The sequence below is a fragment of the Homarus americanus genome, unplaced genomic scaffold, assembly GCF_018991925.1.
Source record: "Homarus americanus isolate GMGI-L3 unplaced genomic scaffold, GMGI_Hamer_2.0 scaffold57965, whole genome shotgun sequence".
Lineage (NCBI taxonomy): Eukaryota > Metazoa > Arthropoda > Malacostraca > Decapoda > Nephropidae > Homarus > Homarus americanus.
The window spans coordinates 3,282,675-3,302,757 of record NW_024725031.1 but is presented as its reverse complement, the minus strand read 5'-3'; the positions used below and the strand labels follow the sequence as shown (position 1 = coordinate 3,302,757).

The 20,083-nt window shown below is 42.0% G+C and overlaps 1 protein-coding gene across 2 annotated transcripts in view; it reads right to left on the bottom strand.

The window, feature by feature from the left end:
- The window catches only part of LOC121864646 (zinc finger protein 385D-like), a 119,716-nt gene extending 105,371 nt beyond the window's left edge, over positions 1-14,345 (bottom strand). The window contains exons 1-2 of one of the 2 annotated variants that reach the window (XM_042363767.1): positions 14,254-14,336; positions 14,023-14,150 (exon numbers count right to left, since the gene is read on the bottom strand). The gene's annotated coding sequence lies outside the window, so the exon portion shown is untranslated. Of the gene's footprint in view, positions 1-14,022 lie in introns of both variants that reach the window. The other variant, XM_042363768.1, reaches the window with a different exon arrangement.
- Between the last annotated feature and the right edge of the window lie 5,738 nt (positions 14,346-20,083).

Below are 20,083 nucleotides of genomic sequence, written 5' to 3'. Positions count from 1 at the left end.
CTCGGCTCCCGACTACACCGCCCTCCAGGATATATTGAACAGTCTCCAAAATTAGACCACCAACAACCATGTCACCATCAACCATACCAAGACCACGGTTATGCACATCAACCTCTTCTCCAACCTTGTCCCACTTCCCTCTATTACTTTAGGTCCCAACACACTCCAGGTTGTAGACGCCACTAAGCTCATCGGCGTCACTATAGATAACAAACTAAATTGGAAAACACACTTCAGTACAGTTGTCAAATCCTCCAGTTTTCGTCTCCACCTCCTCCGCCGACTCAAGTCCCTCGGAGTTCCTGCGCCTGAGCTCCTCAGTGCTTACTCAACATTCATACTTCCCAAGTTCACCTATGCCTCCCCTGCCTGGTCTTCCTCCTTAAATGCCACACAACGTAAACACCTAGAAAAAGTGCAAAAGAGGGCATGCAAGATTATTCTCTCCTTCTCTTACTCCACATATCAAGAAGCGCTCAACACACTAACCCTCTCGGCTCTCTCTGACCATCACCACAACCTCATCTGCAATTTGGTGAGAAGCTTCTACACCATCCTCGACACCGGCTCCTACTTCTACACCGAGATCCCTCGTCCGCGAATTGCTGTTCGCCACCACAACCGCATCCAACCCATACGAGCACATATTGGTAGCTATAAGAACAGCCCAGTCCCAACCATTGTAAAAATTATCAACAACTCGTAATCAACCAGTGCATTCACTCCCAACCAATCTTATCTTTTTGCACTGTCACTATGTTGAAATGCCCTGTAGTATGACCTTCTCCCCACCTAGTTAAAAATATATCATATTTGTATCAATTTTGTTACTTGTATAATATTTGTCAATCAAGTGACGCATTCCCCAATTATGTAACTGTATATTTTCAGCCTTCCGGCTGCTATGCTCTTTCAATAAACCGTGTATTATTATTATTATTATTATTATTATTATTATTATCATTATTATTATTATTATTATTATTATTATTATTACACACACACACACACATACACATTATTACACACACACACACACACACAGAACAGAATAAAACAGAACACAACACAACACAACACAACACATCATCATAATTTGCCTTTCCTCAGAAATACGACACACACACTAACACAAAACAAAAGATCTTCCACACAATTAATTAAAAAACTGGCCACGAGTTGAATAAATGACCCCAGAGAGATGCCTTGAATACCTGGCCGAGTGAGGGAGGAATGTCATCTTTCTTCTCTCCTCCTCCTCCACCAGCACATGGGATCGATACCCTCCCCCCCCCCTTCTTCCAGCTGCAACGAAGGGAAAAATTTTGACCACGGTGTAGGTCGGGTAGCGGTGAGGGTGAGCGGTGGTGGCTCTGTGATCACTTTACACAATGGGTCTCTCTCTCTCTCTCTCTCTCTCTCTCTCTCTCTCTCTCTCTCTCTCTCTGTTTTAGTTGTTCTGTCACCTACCTCTCTTTACCTGTCTGTCTCTATCTTACCTAACTTGTACCTGAACCTCGGACAACTCGCCAACTGCACTGGCTAACCATTACCCCTGAACACAATTGATTAACATCCCAGAAGTAAACGGCATAAAGAAACTTGTGCATAGTTTCCTGCCCGGAGATCGAACTCGGGGCCACTCACTTGGGAGACGACCATGCTAACCATTACCCTACAGCTTCTAAATAAATACAGATTAATTCAGATTTCAGATTTTCCCTCATAGTAAACATTAACTCTGGCTCGCAGTGTCAGCTTTGGGTCGACGATTAAATTGGTGAAAATCATGTTAGCCTTCCCGCGGCGGCCGATAAATCTGTGTGTGTGTGACATAAAGTTCTTAATTACTCTTATCTATTAATATTTATTCTATTTATTCTTTAATTCTCTGTTCTATTTATGTGTCTTCCTTTCTTTTACATTATTTCTTGACTCTTAAATACTTCTATTTTTTCTTCCTCTTATTTCTATAATTAATCATATTATATCTCTCTTTATTATCTTTACCTTATTCTCTTATTCTTATTTATTATTCTCTTATTCGTCCTTTCGTATAAAGAGGGAGGAGGAGGTGTAAGTCAGCTCCCCCTACCACAAAGGTCGAGAAGGGAGCTGAGACGTCCAGGGTAAAGAAGAAAGAGACTGGATAACAGAATATCAGAGAAACATGTAATATCTTGGTTACTAGGGGATGTGTGGGGGGCTTATTGTAGGTAGGCACACAATCATTTATGCACACACACACACAAAATACTTACACCAAAAAATATACACACACACAAAATACTTACACACAAAAAAATACACACACACACACACACACAAATACTTACACACACACACACACACACACACACACACAAATACTTACACACACACACACACACACACGAATATTTCCACACCTTCATCAAAATTAATCAATCATTTCCATTCGCCAATTAAATATTTTTGTCATGTAATTTTTTCCTCCACATAACTACGTCCTATTAAGCTGTTCAACTTAATTGATACTTATTTAAAAAACTGCCGGCTGTCTCTCCACACGATGAGGTCAAGGAGACGTTGGCATTATGAATACGTTTACTATAAGGTTATGGGTATGTATACTGTATGGATATGGGTATGTATACTATATGAATATGGGTATGTTTACTATAAGGTTATGGGTATGTATACTGTATGGATATGGGTATGTATACTATATGAATATGGGTATGTTTACTATAAGGTTATGGGTATGTATACTATAAGGTTATGGGTATGTATACTATAAGGTTATGGGTATGTATACTATAAGGTTATGGGTATGTATACTATAAGGTTATGGGTATGTATACTATAAGGTTATGGGTATGTAAACTATAAGGTTATGGGTATGTATACTATAAGGTTATGGGTATGTATACTATAAGGTTATGGGTATGTATACTATAAGGTTATGGGTATGTATACTATAAGGTTATGGGTATGTATACTATAAGGCTATGGGTATGTATACTATAAGGTTATGGGTATGTATACTATAAGGCTATGGGTATGTATACTCTAAGGTTATGGGTATGTATACTATAAGGTTATGGGTATGTATACTTTACGGACATGGGAATCTGTACGTGGAATTTAATATGGGAATTAACTCAGGAAATATTACTTAAGTTTCTAACAACTCTTCCTTCTACCGCGACCCCTCCCCTCAATCCCCTCTCGTCTTTCTCCCACTTTCCCTCTCTTCCCCTCTGTCTGCTACCCCTCCCCCCCCCCTTGGCTCAGGGCCAAACCACTTACAGGTATACTGTACATGTATGGTCGTTCCTCTCATATTTACTACTGGTTTACCTCCTGCTCGTGTGTGTGTGTGTGTGTGTGTGTGTGTGTGTGTGTGTGTAAGAACACTGAGTGTGTAATTAACAGTGTAATTAACTTGACGTCGTAGTCATTTGAAAAGTTCTTATATTAGATATAATGTAACAAAACTATAGATTAAAATACACATTCAGTTGTAACTATACTTATAAGAGATAAGCTTATATAATCTGAAGGAGAGGCTTATAGACTCTATCCTCTGTAAGGGAAGTAAGGACAGGACGTAGTAACCCCCCCCCCAAGAAGCTGCCTCTAGATCCTCCAACCTAGGACACTCCACCACCAAGTGTTTTATAATCAAGGGGCCAGGCAGTCATCCCATACTGGCTCAGACTCTCAGGCCATTAGGTGGCCCTGTGTTAGTCGAGAGTGGCCAATGTGATGCCTGGCCAGGGTTGTGTGTGTGTGTGTGTATTTTGTATAAAGTATGTGCTTTTGCGTGTATGCATGCATGTACTCTATACTGTATGCATACTGTAACTGTGAATGTTAATATAGGCACTGTAAATGTGTAATTATGTATAATGTATGTATTTATGTAAGTACATGGATGTGTACAGTAGTCACGCACAAAAGTCCTGTCGCCTCTCCTGTTGAGCCATAAACCCCGAGACTCAGACTTGTGAACCTGAAGCAGTAGATCATGATGTATTGTTCTGTCCATAAATGTTTCGGATTCATTAGTCTGAATCATGGGGTTCATGGTTCAGCAGGAGAGGCGACAGGACTTTTGTGGGCAACTGTACACACACACACACACACACACACACACACACACACACACACACACACACACACACACACATCCCCTCAGCTATACAAATTCAGGTCAAGATTTATTGTTTTTCTGCCATCATTTTGGACAAGAAAAAAGAAACAGGTCGTCTGTGAACTTAATTCTGGCTACCTACCATCACTATCCGTCTATGGTGTTTTTCCCTTAAATTAACCTCCAAAAACTTTCTATGTTAAAAAGTACAAAATATATTTCTTATGGTGTTCAAGAATGAGGTCGTGATTTGTGAGGTTTATTTGGTGTGTTTACAATATCTCCTGTCTGTCTGTCTGATTAGTTTATTTGTATTGGCACGCAAACACCCAATCACCAGCAGTTGTTTTGTTTGTAGACTCTTGTGTTTGTGAAGGATAGATGGAAAACAACAGCAAAAATAAACTAAAAACAAAAACAAAAATCCAACGAACTCTCTTTATGAAAATAAATTAATCTAATCAGCGAAAAACTGTTTTCAAGTCACTCCCGAGGTTTGTTTTAATAACTTAATTTCCTCCCAAATTTTATTTAATCGCCGAAGAAATAGGATAAATTAAACTTCCTGAATCACATGTAAACATTTCAACAGTCAGCTGACACGAGGCTAGTCGGTGAACGTCATACCTCAAACTCTAATACGTTAAAAATCTGTTTATTTCATTGTAATTGACACAGAAAATATTTAAGTATATAAAGATAATTTAAGAAGACGCTGAATCAGGTCAAGGCAGTTATAAATCAGAACTATGGCCAGCAAGGCGCAAAGATTGGATAGGCTCATATACCCTGGCTGGGCTTGCGTGCTATGGCGCCAAGATACCTGACAGCGAGAGCTCAGGTGCGAATATTTACCGTCGACATTACAGTTCAATATGTGATGTTCATTTGGGTTCTTGTCTAATATACTTTTCGCATGGTTGACGTCTATTAATGGCATTTGCGGCTGGTCCGCAACACTTGGGTGATGGCGACCAAACACGAGGCAGCTTTTTGTTTGTGGTATTCTCGTCTCTCTTCTCAACACTGCAAGTAATAATTTCCTTTACTGACTTTCAATGCTTCAGACACTATTTATATATTGCCTTCGGTCTTAACAAAGACAAATTTGCAAATTAAATCACCGAGATGAATCACCGCTAATGACAGCGATTATAAATCACAAACTGTCTAAAATAATCCCGACTTCTGTCATTATCAACTACAAACCATCTACGGCAATCACCGCCTTCACTCACATATAATCTCTCGTCATTATCAATTGAAAACTACCCAAAGCAATCACAGGCAGACGGACTTAATGCGTAAACGAAATATTGCGTGTTTGGGTTCGCCCCCACCAGAGGGATCACATCTTCCCTCCCCCACACAGATTAACTAACCATCACCCATCACTCCTATTCATAACGGCCCGCGAGGCACCACAACAAGTCTCCTGCCACACACACCAACTTATGATTCATGTAAATTGGACTTGTTGATTGTTTGTATAGTGACGGTGACAACACCACGTTGAGGACTTGTTCCCACCAGGTGACAACATCAGTCTGAGGTTACACCGAACAGTGAACACTTAGCACTTCCCTCAACTAAGTCAACTACTTCCTGCCAGTGTACAGTACCTGATTCCTCCTCCTAGACACTGACCTGTTCATTCTCAGGGCGCCCTTATTCCTCCCAGCTGTTAGTGGGTACCTAACTTTACATTTGAGAAGGGAAGGCGATCGAGTCCAGTGCCGGGTACACTGTCTACTTGTGTACTGGGGCTTAGCTTTAAGTGTGTCGTATCCTCACTTTTAAGGTAACGTATCGAGTTAGGTAATTATGGTAATTTAAGTTATTTTAGGACATTATTCAAAATTGTATATACATATATTTTCACTTACGAGAAATATTCACCGTAAGAACTTTTCAAGAATCTGTAGCCTAGTAATAAATCTAACCTAACCTAACCTAACCCAGCCTAACATAGCCAAGCTGAACCTAACTTAATCTAACCTAACCCCAGTCTTCACCACACACGCACACACACACACACACACACACACACACACACACACACACACACACACACACACACACACACACACACATCCAAGCTGATCCTCACAATATTACAGTGAGGCCAGAGTAAAATTTTCTCTCAGGATGAAGGTGACTAAATACCAGAAATACCCTTGTAATAAAACCTTAACTTGTTGACTACTGAAGAAGGTTCTTTCTGGTGGCTAAAATTATCGTGGCAGGTGAGGCCATCAGAAGCAGAGGCGGGATCACAGGGATTTACCTCAACGATCTGCCAATTTAATTTTAGACGAACCTTGCTACTTTATGGGGTAGCTTCTTCTCTTCCTCCTCCTCTCCTGACGGGGACGCGTGGTGCAGCCAGGCCAGGTGGGTGCTGCCTCTGTCACCTTTATTGGCATGATAGATACCAAGAGGGAGTTTAATGACCGACTGCGTGGGGTGGAGGGACTGGTAAGTCACCACTTTGACGGCAACGCATTTAGAACCTGACAAAAACACAAGGAGATGTTAGCAATCTAACCTAACCTAACCTAACCCCTCAATTAGCACTAGTATGTATAATCATCAGGTGAAATAGGCCGCATTTCCTCACCATCTTGTGACCCATCACGTACAGTATAACACATATCAACAGAACTTAGATAAACGACAGAAATTTTGAAAAACAAAACCAAAGGAGCGACTATAGACGGTATAACGGTAACATACCTATGGAAAAATTATACTTAAAGATTACAAGGAACGGAGTCGAGGAATATTAGCTGAGAAGACCCGTTATGGTCTCCCCCTCTCTCTCTTTCTCTCTCTCATGTCAAGGCTCGCAGGTATGTGGGTATAAGGCTCATCCTACACATCTGGGTGGCATAATTATGTTACAGCTGTTTCTCCTTTTCTTAAGCTATTTTTACTATTGTACATGCTATTGTTACTAGCCTCCAGCCTCCCCCAATAGCCACACCTTCACCGCCCTTTTATTGCCTTAAAATTAAATATCCTAATACAAAAGTAACTACCCTATCTGTGATGAGTTAGTTAAGCTGCAGATCTTTGCGGCATTCATTGACTTTTGCCTCAAAATCAATATCTGCGACTTTTGTCGGCTTTGGGGCCGATGCTCTCGTTTGCCTGAAGCAAAGCAATGCAGACCTAAGCAGAGAGAAGGACAGTCGATATCTCAACAAAACTGTAACGTAACTTCTGGGCTGCTGCTTCTGTTCAGATAACACCTCTGTGAGTCTTGCATAGAAACATCTTGCACTTGGTCCCATCCCACCAAAGGTTGTAAACTCCAGAGGAATGAAGCTGCCCTGATCAACATTCTGAACTCTCTCCCTTACTCGTTGTTCTTGTAATACTCGTTCCCCTTGTGTGTAGCCTCAAGAGACAAGTTGCGGTAACATGCGGCCATGGGGTCGAAAATCCTATGTCAAAGAATGCTCGCTGTCCCCGCGTCCAGAATCCTCGAGCGCTGACGTCCACACAGGTTTCGTTAGATGTGTTTGAAGCCCTGTGATGAAGATTCTCATCGTCCAATGAAAGTAGGGTTGGGTCTACCCTGACATCATGACAGATTTCCTTCAACATGTGCGATCCCTTACTTCATAATGCCTCATGCATACGAAACCCCCTTTCTTACACACCATGGCGTGGTCGATGTTGTAGGATGAGCCATACACTCATTGGGAGGGCAAACCTTCTACAGGCCAACCATACCTTAGAGCAATGGCATCTGTGAATTCTTGTTTATTAAGGCTGAAACCTTTTGCCCTTATCGGTAACGTTGTTAGCCAGTTCGAGGCGCCCACCTCCTGGGCTATAGCTACCTTTTTGTTTAAAGTTCTCTGACAATTGCAACATCAGTTGTTGATGTTTATCACTTTCAGTGTGCTGCCGTTCTGTCGTAATGAACCATCGAAATCTTGTTTAATTTGTTTGTATCCACCTGACTTGCTGCATTCTGAGCTATTATGTGCTCAGTGATGGCTGCCGTGAACTGGACAGAGTTCTGATGTTCGGTGGCAGCAACCACCTCTGGTTTAGCCAATCCCATTCCTTCTAGTCTCGGTGGTAATGCAAGGAGTGACCTTTCTGCTGCTGCTACTACTACTACTAGTACTACTACTACCTGAGTCCCTACCTCCCTGCTACTACTACTACTACTACTACTACTACTACTACCACTATCACCAGTATTGTCATCTTCAGTCTTGACACTATTAGCTTAGCGATGGCAAGGGAAGGACACACACACACTCACACAGGTGGAAATACGTGGATGACTGCACTGTGGGGGTTACAGTGGACAACACCTCACCGGACTACTCATCGTTACAAGCCACCCTGGGCAGGCTACAGGCATGGACTATGGAGAACAAGGTCACCATCAACCACACCAAAACCGTAATCATGCACATCAATACCGCCACCACTCCAGTGCAAGCTCCAGCAGTCACAGTGGGTGCCCATCCTCTCCAGTTAATGCAGTCTGCCAAACTCCTGGGTGTTAACATAGACCACAAACTGGACTGGAAGGCCCATGTAACAACACAATCAAGGCAACCTCGTACCGATTCTACATTCTACAACGACTCAGGTCACTTGGGGCATCCACTCCAGAGCTGAGGACTATCTACAACGCCTTTATTCTCTCCAAATTAACGTATGCATCACCAGCCTGGTCGAAATCTCTCAACTCTACTCAATAACGTCAGCTAGAGAAGGTACAGAAGAGGGCCTGCAGAATCATGCTCGGCGCAGACTACTCCGGCTACAGCAACGCTCTCTCCACCCTGGAAATGCCATCCCTCAGTGACCTCCACCACCAAGCACTAGCAAAGTTTGGCAGTGGAATACTGCACCATCCTCGTCATCACCACCTCCTGCCACCGACGGTCCCCCGCCCACCTCACGCAGTCCACCACTACAACAAAATTCAGCTCATAAGAGCCCGCACTGATAGATATAAAAACAGCACCATCCCATCTATTGTTAAAATAATAAACAACTTCTCATTCATGTACTGTACAGCCCTGTAAATGTATTGAATGCATATTATTATGTCTAAATCACATGCAAGTTTGTATAATTTCAGCCACCGGCTGCAACCCTATTAATAAACCGTTTATAATTATTATGTTTACACACACACACACACACACACACACACACACACACACACACACACACCACACACCCTCCCCCACATATACACCCCCCACACACCCTCCCCACATATATACGCCCCACACACCCCCCTCCACCACACACGCTCCCACACACCCTCCACCACATACACGCCCCCCCACCCCTCCACCACACACACGCCCCCACACACCCTCCCCCACATACACGCCCCACACACCCTCCACCACATACACGCTCCACACACCCTCCACCACATACACGCCCCCACACACCCCCCACATATACACCCCACACACCCCTGCCCCACATATACCCACACACCCTCCCCACATACGCCCCACACACCCTCCACCACACATACGCCTCCACACCCCTCCACACACATACACCTCCACACACCCTCCACCACATATACGCCCCCACACACCCTCCACCACATACGCCCCACACACCCCTCCACCACACACGCCCCCACACACCATCCCCACATATAAGCTTTTCTGCCCCCCACACACCTAATTATTCGCTACCAAATTTGGTAATCGCTGCAGCACCACCAGCCACAAATTGGTTGCGTGAATCACTCCTCCCACAGAGATAATTTGGAGATAAAAACATCACCTGACAAAAGGACTGCGACACTGTATTATGCAACCCTCAATAATGGAGATTTTTTTCAATTACTCATTTGTGTTTTTTTCTGTTTTAATTTTTATCATCCTGTGGTTTAATGTCTTTATCATTTTGAGGGAAATGGTTTTAATGTTTTAGTTTTTTCTTGGGGGGTGAAGGTGATGAGGGGAAGGGAAGGTGGAAGAGGGGGGGGTGAAAGTGGATGAGGGGGGAGTGAAGGTGGGTGAAGGGGGAGTGAAGGTGGAGGAAGGAGGGAGTGAAGGTGGAGGAAGAGGGGAGTGAGGGTAGGGTGAGGGGATGGTACCTAAAGTAAGGAATGAATTAGGATCATTTTCGTTGGTTAAAAAGGTAATTTGAAAGTTTAGTTTATTAACAAAGTGATGGTTACGTGGCTAATTAACCGGGGAGTGGTTGTATGAGTTTTCGCCGGTATTGAGATAACAAAGCAATTAAGTAGGGCCTAATTAGGAGGTGGTTAGTTTTCTAATAGCAGAATAACAAGGCTGTTTGGTAGTTAGATAATTAAGAGATGGTTAATAGGTCTGGTGATAACTAAGAGATCCCTGAATGGTATTTATCACAAACACGTTAACAATGCAATTGGCTAGTTAGGTAATTAACTCACAGGTGACTAAAGTTAATCAATAACTCACAAACAAGGCAATTAAGTAGTTAGAAACAGAAAATTAATTTAATCAATAACAAACACACCTTTAATGTAATTACCTAGTTAGGGTATTTAAGTCAAAGGAAAATAAATAGTATTAATGGACAACACCCAAACAATGCAATTAGGTAGTTGGACAATAAAGTAATGGAAATAGTGTGTCGTGTGATAGTGAGGTTTTCAATTAGCTCACAGGAAGCGACTCCCATCATGGTATAATTATCACTTGTGGCCAGGTTATAGCCCCCGCCCCCCCCCCCTGTCTCTCTCCCTTTCTCGACCTTTCTCTCTTTCTTACTCTGTAAATGTTGTCCTTTTGTTGCTCTCTTTCCTTCTTTTTCTCACTCCCATTCACTCTCTTTTTTCTCTCTCTTTCACAATAATACTATACTAGTACTTAGTTTGTCCTTGTTTCGTCTTTGTTTGTCCTTGTTTTGTTCTTGTTTGGTCGAGGGTCATGAGGGGGGGGGGAGTGATGGCTAAGCCTTTTAACACTATTGGCTATTGTGGTCACTGATGGTAATTGGTCCCGTACTAATGAGATCTCCTCCCACCTCCTTCATTAGTGCAATTACGGTGAGGTAAAGGTTAATTATTCAAACTGGATCACCTGAAGATTAACCCCCAGCTTATGTCACCTGAAGATTAACCCCCAGCTTATGTCACCTGAAGATTAACCCCCAGCTTATGTTACCTGAAGATTAACCCCCAGCTTATGTTACCTGAAGATTAACCCCCAGCTTAAATTACCTGAAGATTAACCCCAGCTTAAATTACCTGAAGATTAACCAGCCTGTATTAGCCTCTGTTAACTATATAGGGAGTAACAATTATATAACTATGGGCTAAATACATATAGTTAATATATAATCTACGTCAGCCGTATTAATGAGATAATGTACAATGAATCACAGTTTATTATCACGTGCCAGATAACATGTTCTCGCTCCCAAGGCTTATACACCTTGTTCCCACCACCAGACTGCCAGGGTTGAGACTAAGTCATCAGGTTTAGTTGAGTTATTGTTGAAATACAAAACGGGAAATTGCAAACAAATACGAAGAATAATTAAATTCAAGTATGAATCATAATAATAATAATAATAATAATAATAATAATAATAATAAAAATAATAATAAAATAATAATAATAATAATAATAATAATAATAATAATAATAATAATTAAAAGAGTAATATTAATAACAATAAGCATAGTATTCAAAAGAATTATAGGAGTAATCATATCAGCAACACACACACACTAACAACCGTTAATAATCACCTACATAATAAACCCCACAGTCCTAGTAGCCCCTGTATCTATATATCTTAATTACCGTGTTGATTACAGGTGTACAGCAGGTGAGGAGGTGATGACTAACGTCTTATACAAACACATAACAGTAACATTAAGTGAACTCTGGAGAAGTCGAAAATTTGTGGTGAAATTCGTATTTTTGTATTCTGATATATATCTCTCTCTCTCTCTCTCTCTCTCTCTCTCTCTCTCTCACTCTCTCTCTCTCACTCTCTCTCTCCACTCTACCTTTTTTCTTATCCTCTCCTTCCTTTCCTCTCCTTCTCACTCTCTTCTTCCATCTCCTCCTCTCTCTCTCCCTCCTTTCCTCTCCGCCTCTCTCTCTCCCTCCTTTCCTCTCCTCCTCTCTCTCTCTCTCTCCCTCCTTTCGTCTCCCCTCACTCTCTGCCCCCTCTGTCAATCGCTCTTCTTCTTGTCACTCTCTGTCCTCCCTGTCAGCCCAGAGAGAGAGGAAGTATATGGCACTGTGGGAGGCAGCGAGGGGAGAGCGTCAGGTAATAATGCACTAGGAGACAGACAGACAGACAGACAGGTAAAAACAGAAAGATAGACATACAGCCAGACAGAAACAAAGAAACAGAGTGACAACAAAAGAGGAACAAAGAGAGGGGTGGTAGTACAGTACTTTTCTAAACACCAACAAAAAGATGGATATATATATTGTGTTTAAAAAAGACAACAACAACAAAACATAAAATAAAAGCAAAACATTAACAACAAAAACATTAACAACAAGAACAACATAACAAGATAAAAACAACAGCATAACAACAACGACAAAAACAGAACAACAACAACACTCGCTACCGTCTCGTAATTCTCCTCCAGACAACTTTAATATAATATTTTTTTTTGGAGGGGGAAAGGAAAGACTTCATGAATGTGTGTGGTAAACGGTGCGTGAGGAGGACGAGGAGGAGGAGGAGGAGGAGAAGGGGGGGGAGAGAGAGAGAGAGAGAGAGAGAGGTGGACGCATTAATTAAATCAGTTCAGTTGTTTGGTCACAGCTAACTATATAGTGGTCAAAAACAGGAACACACACACACACACACACACACACATATACAAGTTGATCACTTTTCTTAGACCAACAACAACTGACGAGGAAGCCAGTACAGTGTCCTTCCCTTTATCATATCTCTCTCTAATTTCTCCTGTCTCTGTATTCTCCCTGTCTCTCTGTCTTTCGATCTATTTCTGTTTCTGTTTCTTCTTTTCTATATTTCTATATTATTATATCTATCTATCTATCTTCGAGAAGGTGTGTGTGTGTGTGTGTGTGTGATGTTTGGAATCGACCTTCGAGAGCCGACCGGACAAGCACTGAGCAGATCAAGATGTCGGTGTACGCTCACGAACTCTTGGGTAATTAAATCGCAAATAAAAGGAAACCTCACTTCTCATTATAATTGTTTCAGCAAACCACAAAGTTGTTCTCGAAAGCAAAGTGAAATTTATTTGGCACTTCAATCTATAACTGTCTTGTGGTCCAAATTCATGAAAAGTGACCGCTCCAAAATCGCCGACTCAGCTGTTAAAGTGATTTGTGATAGCGGGATTAAACAAGTAAACATCGACCTCCTTATGTACGGTGAGATTGTGGTATTGTCTTCATGGTACTTGTATTGTAACTAAATCAAGGGTCAAACATCACTGTACCTGTACCTGTAATGTTTCTTAACCGTTTTAAATTGATATTGAAAAGTTAAAAGTATGGGCTTTACCTGGGTAACTTACGGTACACCTGGAGAACATTAAGGCCACGTTCATCCCCGGCGTACACAATACCTGGGCAGGTACGAACCAAAGAGCCGAGAGCCGAGACTACGATCAGCTGGTGGTAGTGTTGATTTTTTCTAGATTTTGGTGTTGGCGCGATTTTGTGGCGTGAGTCGGAGTTCACAGATGCGATGTTGTGTGTGTGTGTGTGTGTGTGAGGTTCAACAATGACGCAGAGATAAAACGATGATTTATAAGCAAATATTACGTAATACTACACAACTATCAACACAAAGAGAATAAGTTTATGATACGTCAAGTGTTTTGTCTTTGTTTGCTTTGACGGAGGAGTGCGATGAAGGCAAGTACTCACCTTAAAGACGAAGCTTGTTGGCCGATATATGATTCCTCTTCTTATTTTCTTGGGAGCAAAAACTAAGATCAAGTTAGGACTACCTAGAGTTGAGTCACTACACCACACACCGGGGGCTCCCTCGCTCGCTGAAACACAACCTCCCTTAGATAGATAAAGAGAGAGAGATAGAGGGAGAGAGAGAGACAGCTAAGAGATAGATAGAGAAAGCAAGGCACCAATGGCACTGACTTAAGGCACGGAGGAGAGACAACACGGTACACTGGGCACTGCGAGGTGGCGGCAGCGGCGAGAATGGCACTCTGCTTGCGTCGCCTTCCGAGCGAGTACTAGGCTGGCTGGGTTGGCCTGACCCTGGTGGCTCGCTGCCACAGACCGCTGAACTCCCTTCTCTCCCTCACACCCCCTCTCCCCCGGTACAGTGCCAGCCCGCAATGCCAGTTGAGGAACAAGTGGAAGGTGTATAGCAGGAAGTGCCGGGGGATGAGGGTCGTCTGTCTCAAAGTGTAGGACTGTCGGTCGCACCTCGTCTCAGTTTTGTCACTACACGCCCGGACTGTCGCACTAGACACGGGTACTTAACCTTTCTTCCTGTCACACCAAGTTTTCCACCCTTGTTTTATTGCCAACGTACGCCCAGGTTGTCGCACTAAACTTAATCTTCTTCCTGTCGCACCATACAATCGCACCTCGCACCACTCACGCAAATATGATGATGTACGCCCAAACTTTCGCACTTGAGATGGACGTTTGGTTGTAATAATGCCAAGGGACTAGTAACAGTTCCACGGGGTAACATGGTGCTTTTAACAGTGCCACAGTGTGTAAGAGTGCCATGGTGGACGTATGAGTGCCACAGTGAGTGTAAGAGTGCCATTGTGGGTTCTTGAGTGCCACAGTGAGTGTAAGAGTGCCATGGTGGACGTATGAGTGCCACAGTGAGTGTAAGAGTGCCATTGTGGGTGTATGAGTGTTACTGTGAGTAGCGAGAGACATACAGTGCCAAAAACCGATCGCAAGAGATATACAGTGCCAAAAACCGATCGCAAGACATATAGTGCCAAGCCGATCACGAAAAACCTACAGTGCCAACAGTGCCAAACCGATCACAAGAGATCTACAGTGCCAATAAGGTTAGCTTTAGTCACACCTCTAGACACCCACTAGCTGTGCCCACCTGTGCCCCCCCCCCTCCCCCGCCGGAAACTGTTCTTCATGTTAAGGCGGGCAGTGAATGGAACAGTGCCTGGAGGAGTGCCAATGACGGAGGGAGGAAGTCTGATGGGTAAAAATTAAGGCGAGTGATAGTGAAGTGGGAATTAAAGTGAAATGGTGATGATAAAGGAGATATGAGAGGGAAGAAAGAAGAAGAAGAAGAAGAAGAAGAAGAAGAAGAAGAAGAAGAAGAAGAAGAAGAAGAAGAAGAAGAAGAAGAAGAAGAAGAAGAAGAAGAAGAAGAAGAAGAAGAAGAAGAAGAAGAAGAAGAAAGAAAGAAAGAAAGAAAGAAAGAAAGAAAATAATATCTTCTAAAAGGAAAAATGAGAAACAAATAATAAAAACATGGATAAAAAATGGTGTAAAAATCTTACCAGAAATAAAGACGAGGAAATAAGGTAAGAGGCAATAAAGGTGACGTAACGAAATGGTACATAAAATACTAGAGATAAATATGTAAGAAAGAAGATAAATTAGACATAATAAAATTAGATAAGACATTATTGTGTTTCTTATCAAGGCGTCATAATGTGTGTGTGTGTGTGTGTGTGTGTGTGTGTGTGTGTGTGTGTGTGTGTGAGATTACGGACCCAAGAATCAACGTTATTGCTAACTTTGAACCTCTGAACCGAGTCTTTAACATGTAAACGAATTCGAGCAAGCTGGTTCACCACCATTGCCACCGTCATTACCACTGCCACCACCACTACCACCACCATCACCACCACCACTACTACCACCACCAGCTGACAACCAAGAACCAGACACATCAAAAAAAACTAAGTTATTGTTGTCACCGCTAATCATATCTACTGTAGTTATGTTGGGGACGTATCTAACTGACTTAGTTGTGGTAGAGATAAGGTAATAAAAATAACGCAGTGTACCCGACCTCGAGGAGAGGCTTGACAAATGGAACTAATGATTAGGGTTGAGATCAGTCTCCATTAATCACAAACGACGAAACTTGGAAACAAAAAACAGCTAGACGTTACTACCGCCAGCTGGTGTGTGTGTGTGTGTGTGTGTGTGTGTGTGTGTGTGTTACATGAGTGCAGTAGAGGAAAAGTTATCCACCTGTCAAGAGGGATGAAGCTATGTAAGGAAGGAGGTAGGTAGACAGGTAAGGAGGTAGAGAGGGAGGGAAGGATGTAAAAAGGTATATAGAGGGAGAAAGGGAGGTAAGTGCGGAGGGAGGAAGGAAGGGAGGTGAGGAGGGAGAGATGGAAGGAGGGAGGGAGGGAGAGAGGGAGGGGGGGGGACACCTGCAAAGTTTGTACATAAAGGGTCTCTGTAAACACAAACATCCAGGGACTTAGTAAACACAAACAACCAGGAACTCAGTAAACACAAACAACCAGGAACTCAGTAAACATAAACAACCAGGAACTCAGTAAACATAAACAACCAGGAACTCAGTAAACATAAACAACCAGGAACTCAGTAAACATAAACAACCAGGAACTCAGTAAACATAAACAACCAGGAACTCAGTAAACACAAAACAACTGTGAACTCAGTAAACATAAACAAATTGCAACCTAGTAAACACAAACAACCAGGCACTCAGTAAACATAAACAACCAGGAACTCAGTAAACACAAAACAACTAGAACTCAGTAAATACAAACAACCAGGAACTCAGTGAACATAAACAACCAGGAACTCAGTAAACATAAACAACCAGGAACTCAGTAAACATAAACAACCAGGAACTCAGTAAACACAAACAACCAGGAACTCAGTAAACACAAACAACCAGGAACTCAGTAAACACAAACAACCAGGAACTCAGTAAACACAAACAACCAGGAACTCAGTAAACATAAACAACCAGGAACTCAGTAAACACAAACAACCAGGAACTCAGTAAACATATACAACCAGGAACTCAGTAAACACAAACAACCAGGAACTCAGTAAACACAAACAACCAGGAACTCAGTAAACACAAACAACCAGGAACTCAGTAAACATAAACCAGGAACTCAGTAAACACAAACAACCAGGAACACCTTACAAGTCACTAAGTCATGATGAATCAAGCGCGGTACTTACCCACCGGAGAGTTTATCTCCCTCGGTTACTGTACAGAGAAACACAAAAGCTCACTAACTCTTGTTTTAATGCACCGAAACATGAAAGTCAATTTCTGTGCCTTTATAGTTAATAATAATAATAATAATAATAATAATAATAATAATAATAAAAGTGAGGGGAGGGAGACTCGGACGTTTGCTAGTCATGACAGATCAAATAAGCAACTTTGTAGACACATCTGGCCACTGTCATGACCATTGTGTGCAGCTGTCTGAAACGTTGAGTATAGCTATTATAACTGATGTGTGCACCTGTCATGAACTCAGTCACGTACCTATATAATCACCAGTCACACACCTGTATAATCACCTGTCACACACCTGTATAATCACCTGTCACACACCTGTATAATCACCTGTCACACACCTGTATAATCACCTGTCACACACCTGTATAATCACCTGTCACACACATGTATAATCACCTGTCACACACCTGTATAATCACCTGTCACACACCTGTATAATCACCTGTCACACACCTGTATAATCCCCAGTCACACACCTGTATAATCACCTATCACACACTTGTATAATCACCTGCCACACACCTGTATAAACACCTGTCACAAACCTGCCACACACTTCTATAATCACCTGTCACACACCTGTATAATCACATGTCACACACCTATATAATCACCTGTCACACACCTGTATAATCACCAGTCACACACCTGTATAATCACCTGTCACACACCTGTATAATCACCTGTCACACACCTGTATAATCACCTGTCACACACCTGTACAATCACCTGTCACACACATGTATAATCACCTGTCACACACCTGTATAATCACTTGTCACACACCTGTATAATCACCTGTCACACACCTGTATAATCCCCAGTCACACACCTGTATAATCACCTATCACACACTTGTATAATCACCTGCCACACACCTGTATAAACACCTGTCACAAACCTGCCACACACTTCTATAATCACCTGTCACACACCTGTATAATCACATGTCACACACCTGTATAATCACCTGTCACACACCTGTATAACCACCTATCACACACCTGTATAATCACCTGTCACACACCTGCATAAGCACCTGTCACACACTTGTATAATCACCAGTCACACACCTGTATAAGTACCACCTGCCACACACCTGCCACACACCTGTCACACCCCTTCCACGCACCTGTATGAGCACTAATAACATGAAACAAAATACAAGAATGTAATAATCAATACTATGGCGTTTCTATGTAAAATATTTTCAAGGTCTGACAATCACTGTGTAAAGGATTAATACCTGGAGAGAGTGAAGGTGTGAATTGGGCTTGTGTGTGTGTGTGTGTGTGTGTGTGTGTGTGTGTTTAATAACTCACGAACTAATAACCCCAGTTAATAACTCGCCAATTAATAACACGCTAAGTAATAACAACACGCCAGTATAGGTGAGTCATGTTGTTGACACTCGTGTTAGGTTCCAAAGTCCAGGGGAAAATATCCGGAGAGTGAAGTCGCAGTATAGGTGAAGGACCCACGTACTGCCTCGTCACGAAAAAACCATGTCATTAACTTTATTTTTACGGCTCTCAATTGCTTCTTACACAAGAAAAGACGCTTATGTAACCTAATGCAAGTAAATCCAACCTAATCAACCAAAACCAATCTAACCAAACATAATCTTAGACTTCGCTCCCTTCCTTTAAATCATCTCTTAAAAAATATCTATTGTCTAACTTAGACAATACATAACTCAGTGCAAGAAATATTAATACTTAGACAGTCTAAGTATTAATATTTCTTGCAATGAGATGTTCTTATTACCACCATGCTATTATACAATTCCAGATGTTACTAAATGTTACATAATACATCCTTGAGATAAATGTATTGTACAGTATATATCAGGTGCCTACAGTAGAGCTCAGGTTCTCAACTGGCTCAGCCATGTTAATATTGTTATTATTATCCATTCTGTATCTGTGTTTTTCTGGCTAAATAGACTGTTTCAATTCAATTCAATTCAAGGTTAGGTCAGGCTTGGTTGGTTCGTGTTGTCTGTTGTCAAAAGTGATTCCTACCATCTTTACTCTAACTAACATATAACAATTAAATATTCACCAAAATATTCAGAAAATATTGGGAGTTTATTTTGATACATAGATACAGTTACATACTTGGGTATAAAAGGCGATCTTTTCTTCTTCGCCCGGGTCAACGAGATGAACTTCCTACAAGAAGGGAGGTACTGGGCCGGAGGAGGAACATTAGACCACAGCGGAGACGCGGCCGCCGCCACAAAAACAAGCCCCTGAAGGTCAAAGTGTGCTGAATAATGAAGACTCCTCAATGGTGTCTCAAGTCATCACTTATGTCATCCTCCATGTGTTAAAATAGTGCTTAGAACCTCCTCTACTGTATCCCCTTGATAAAATAAGTTTGTTTACTCTGGCTGTCATAATCAGTGACGTACAGGTATACAAACAATGTATATAGACAATGTAGGTATACACACAATGTACACAGACAGTTCAGGTGTACAAGCAATGTACACAGATAGTTCAGGTATACACACAATGCACACAGATAGTTCAGGTATACACACAATTGTACACAGATAGTTCAGGTATACACACAATTGTACACAGACAGTTCAAATATACACACAATTGTACACAGACAGTTCAGGTATACACACAATTGTACACAGACAGGTCAGGTATACACACAATTGTACACAGACAGTTCAGGTATACACACAATGCACACAGATAG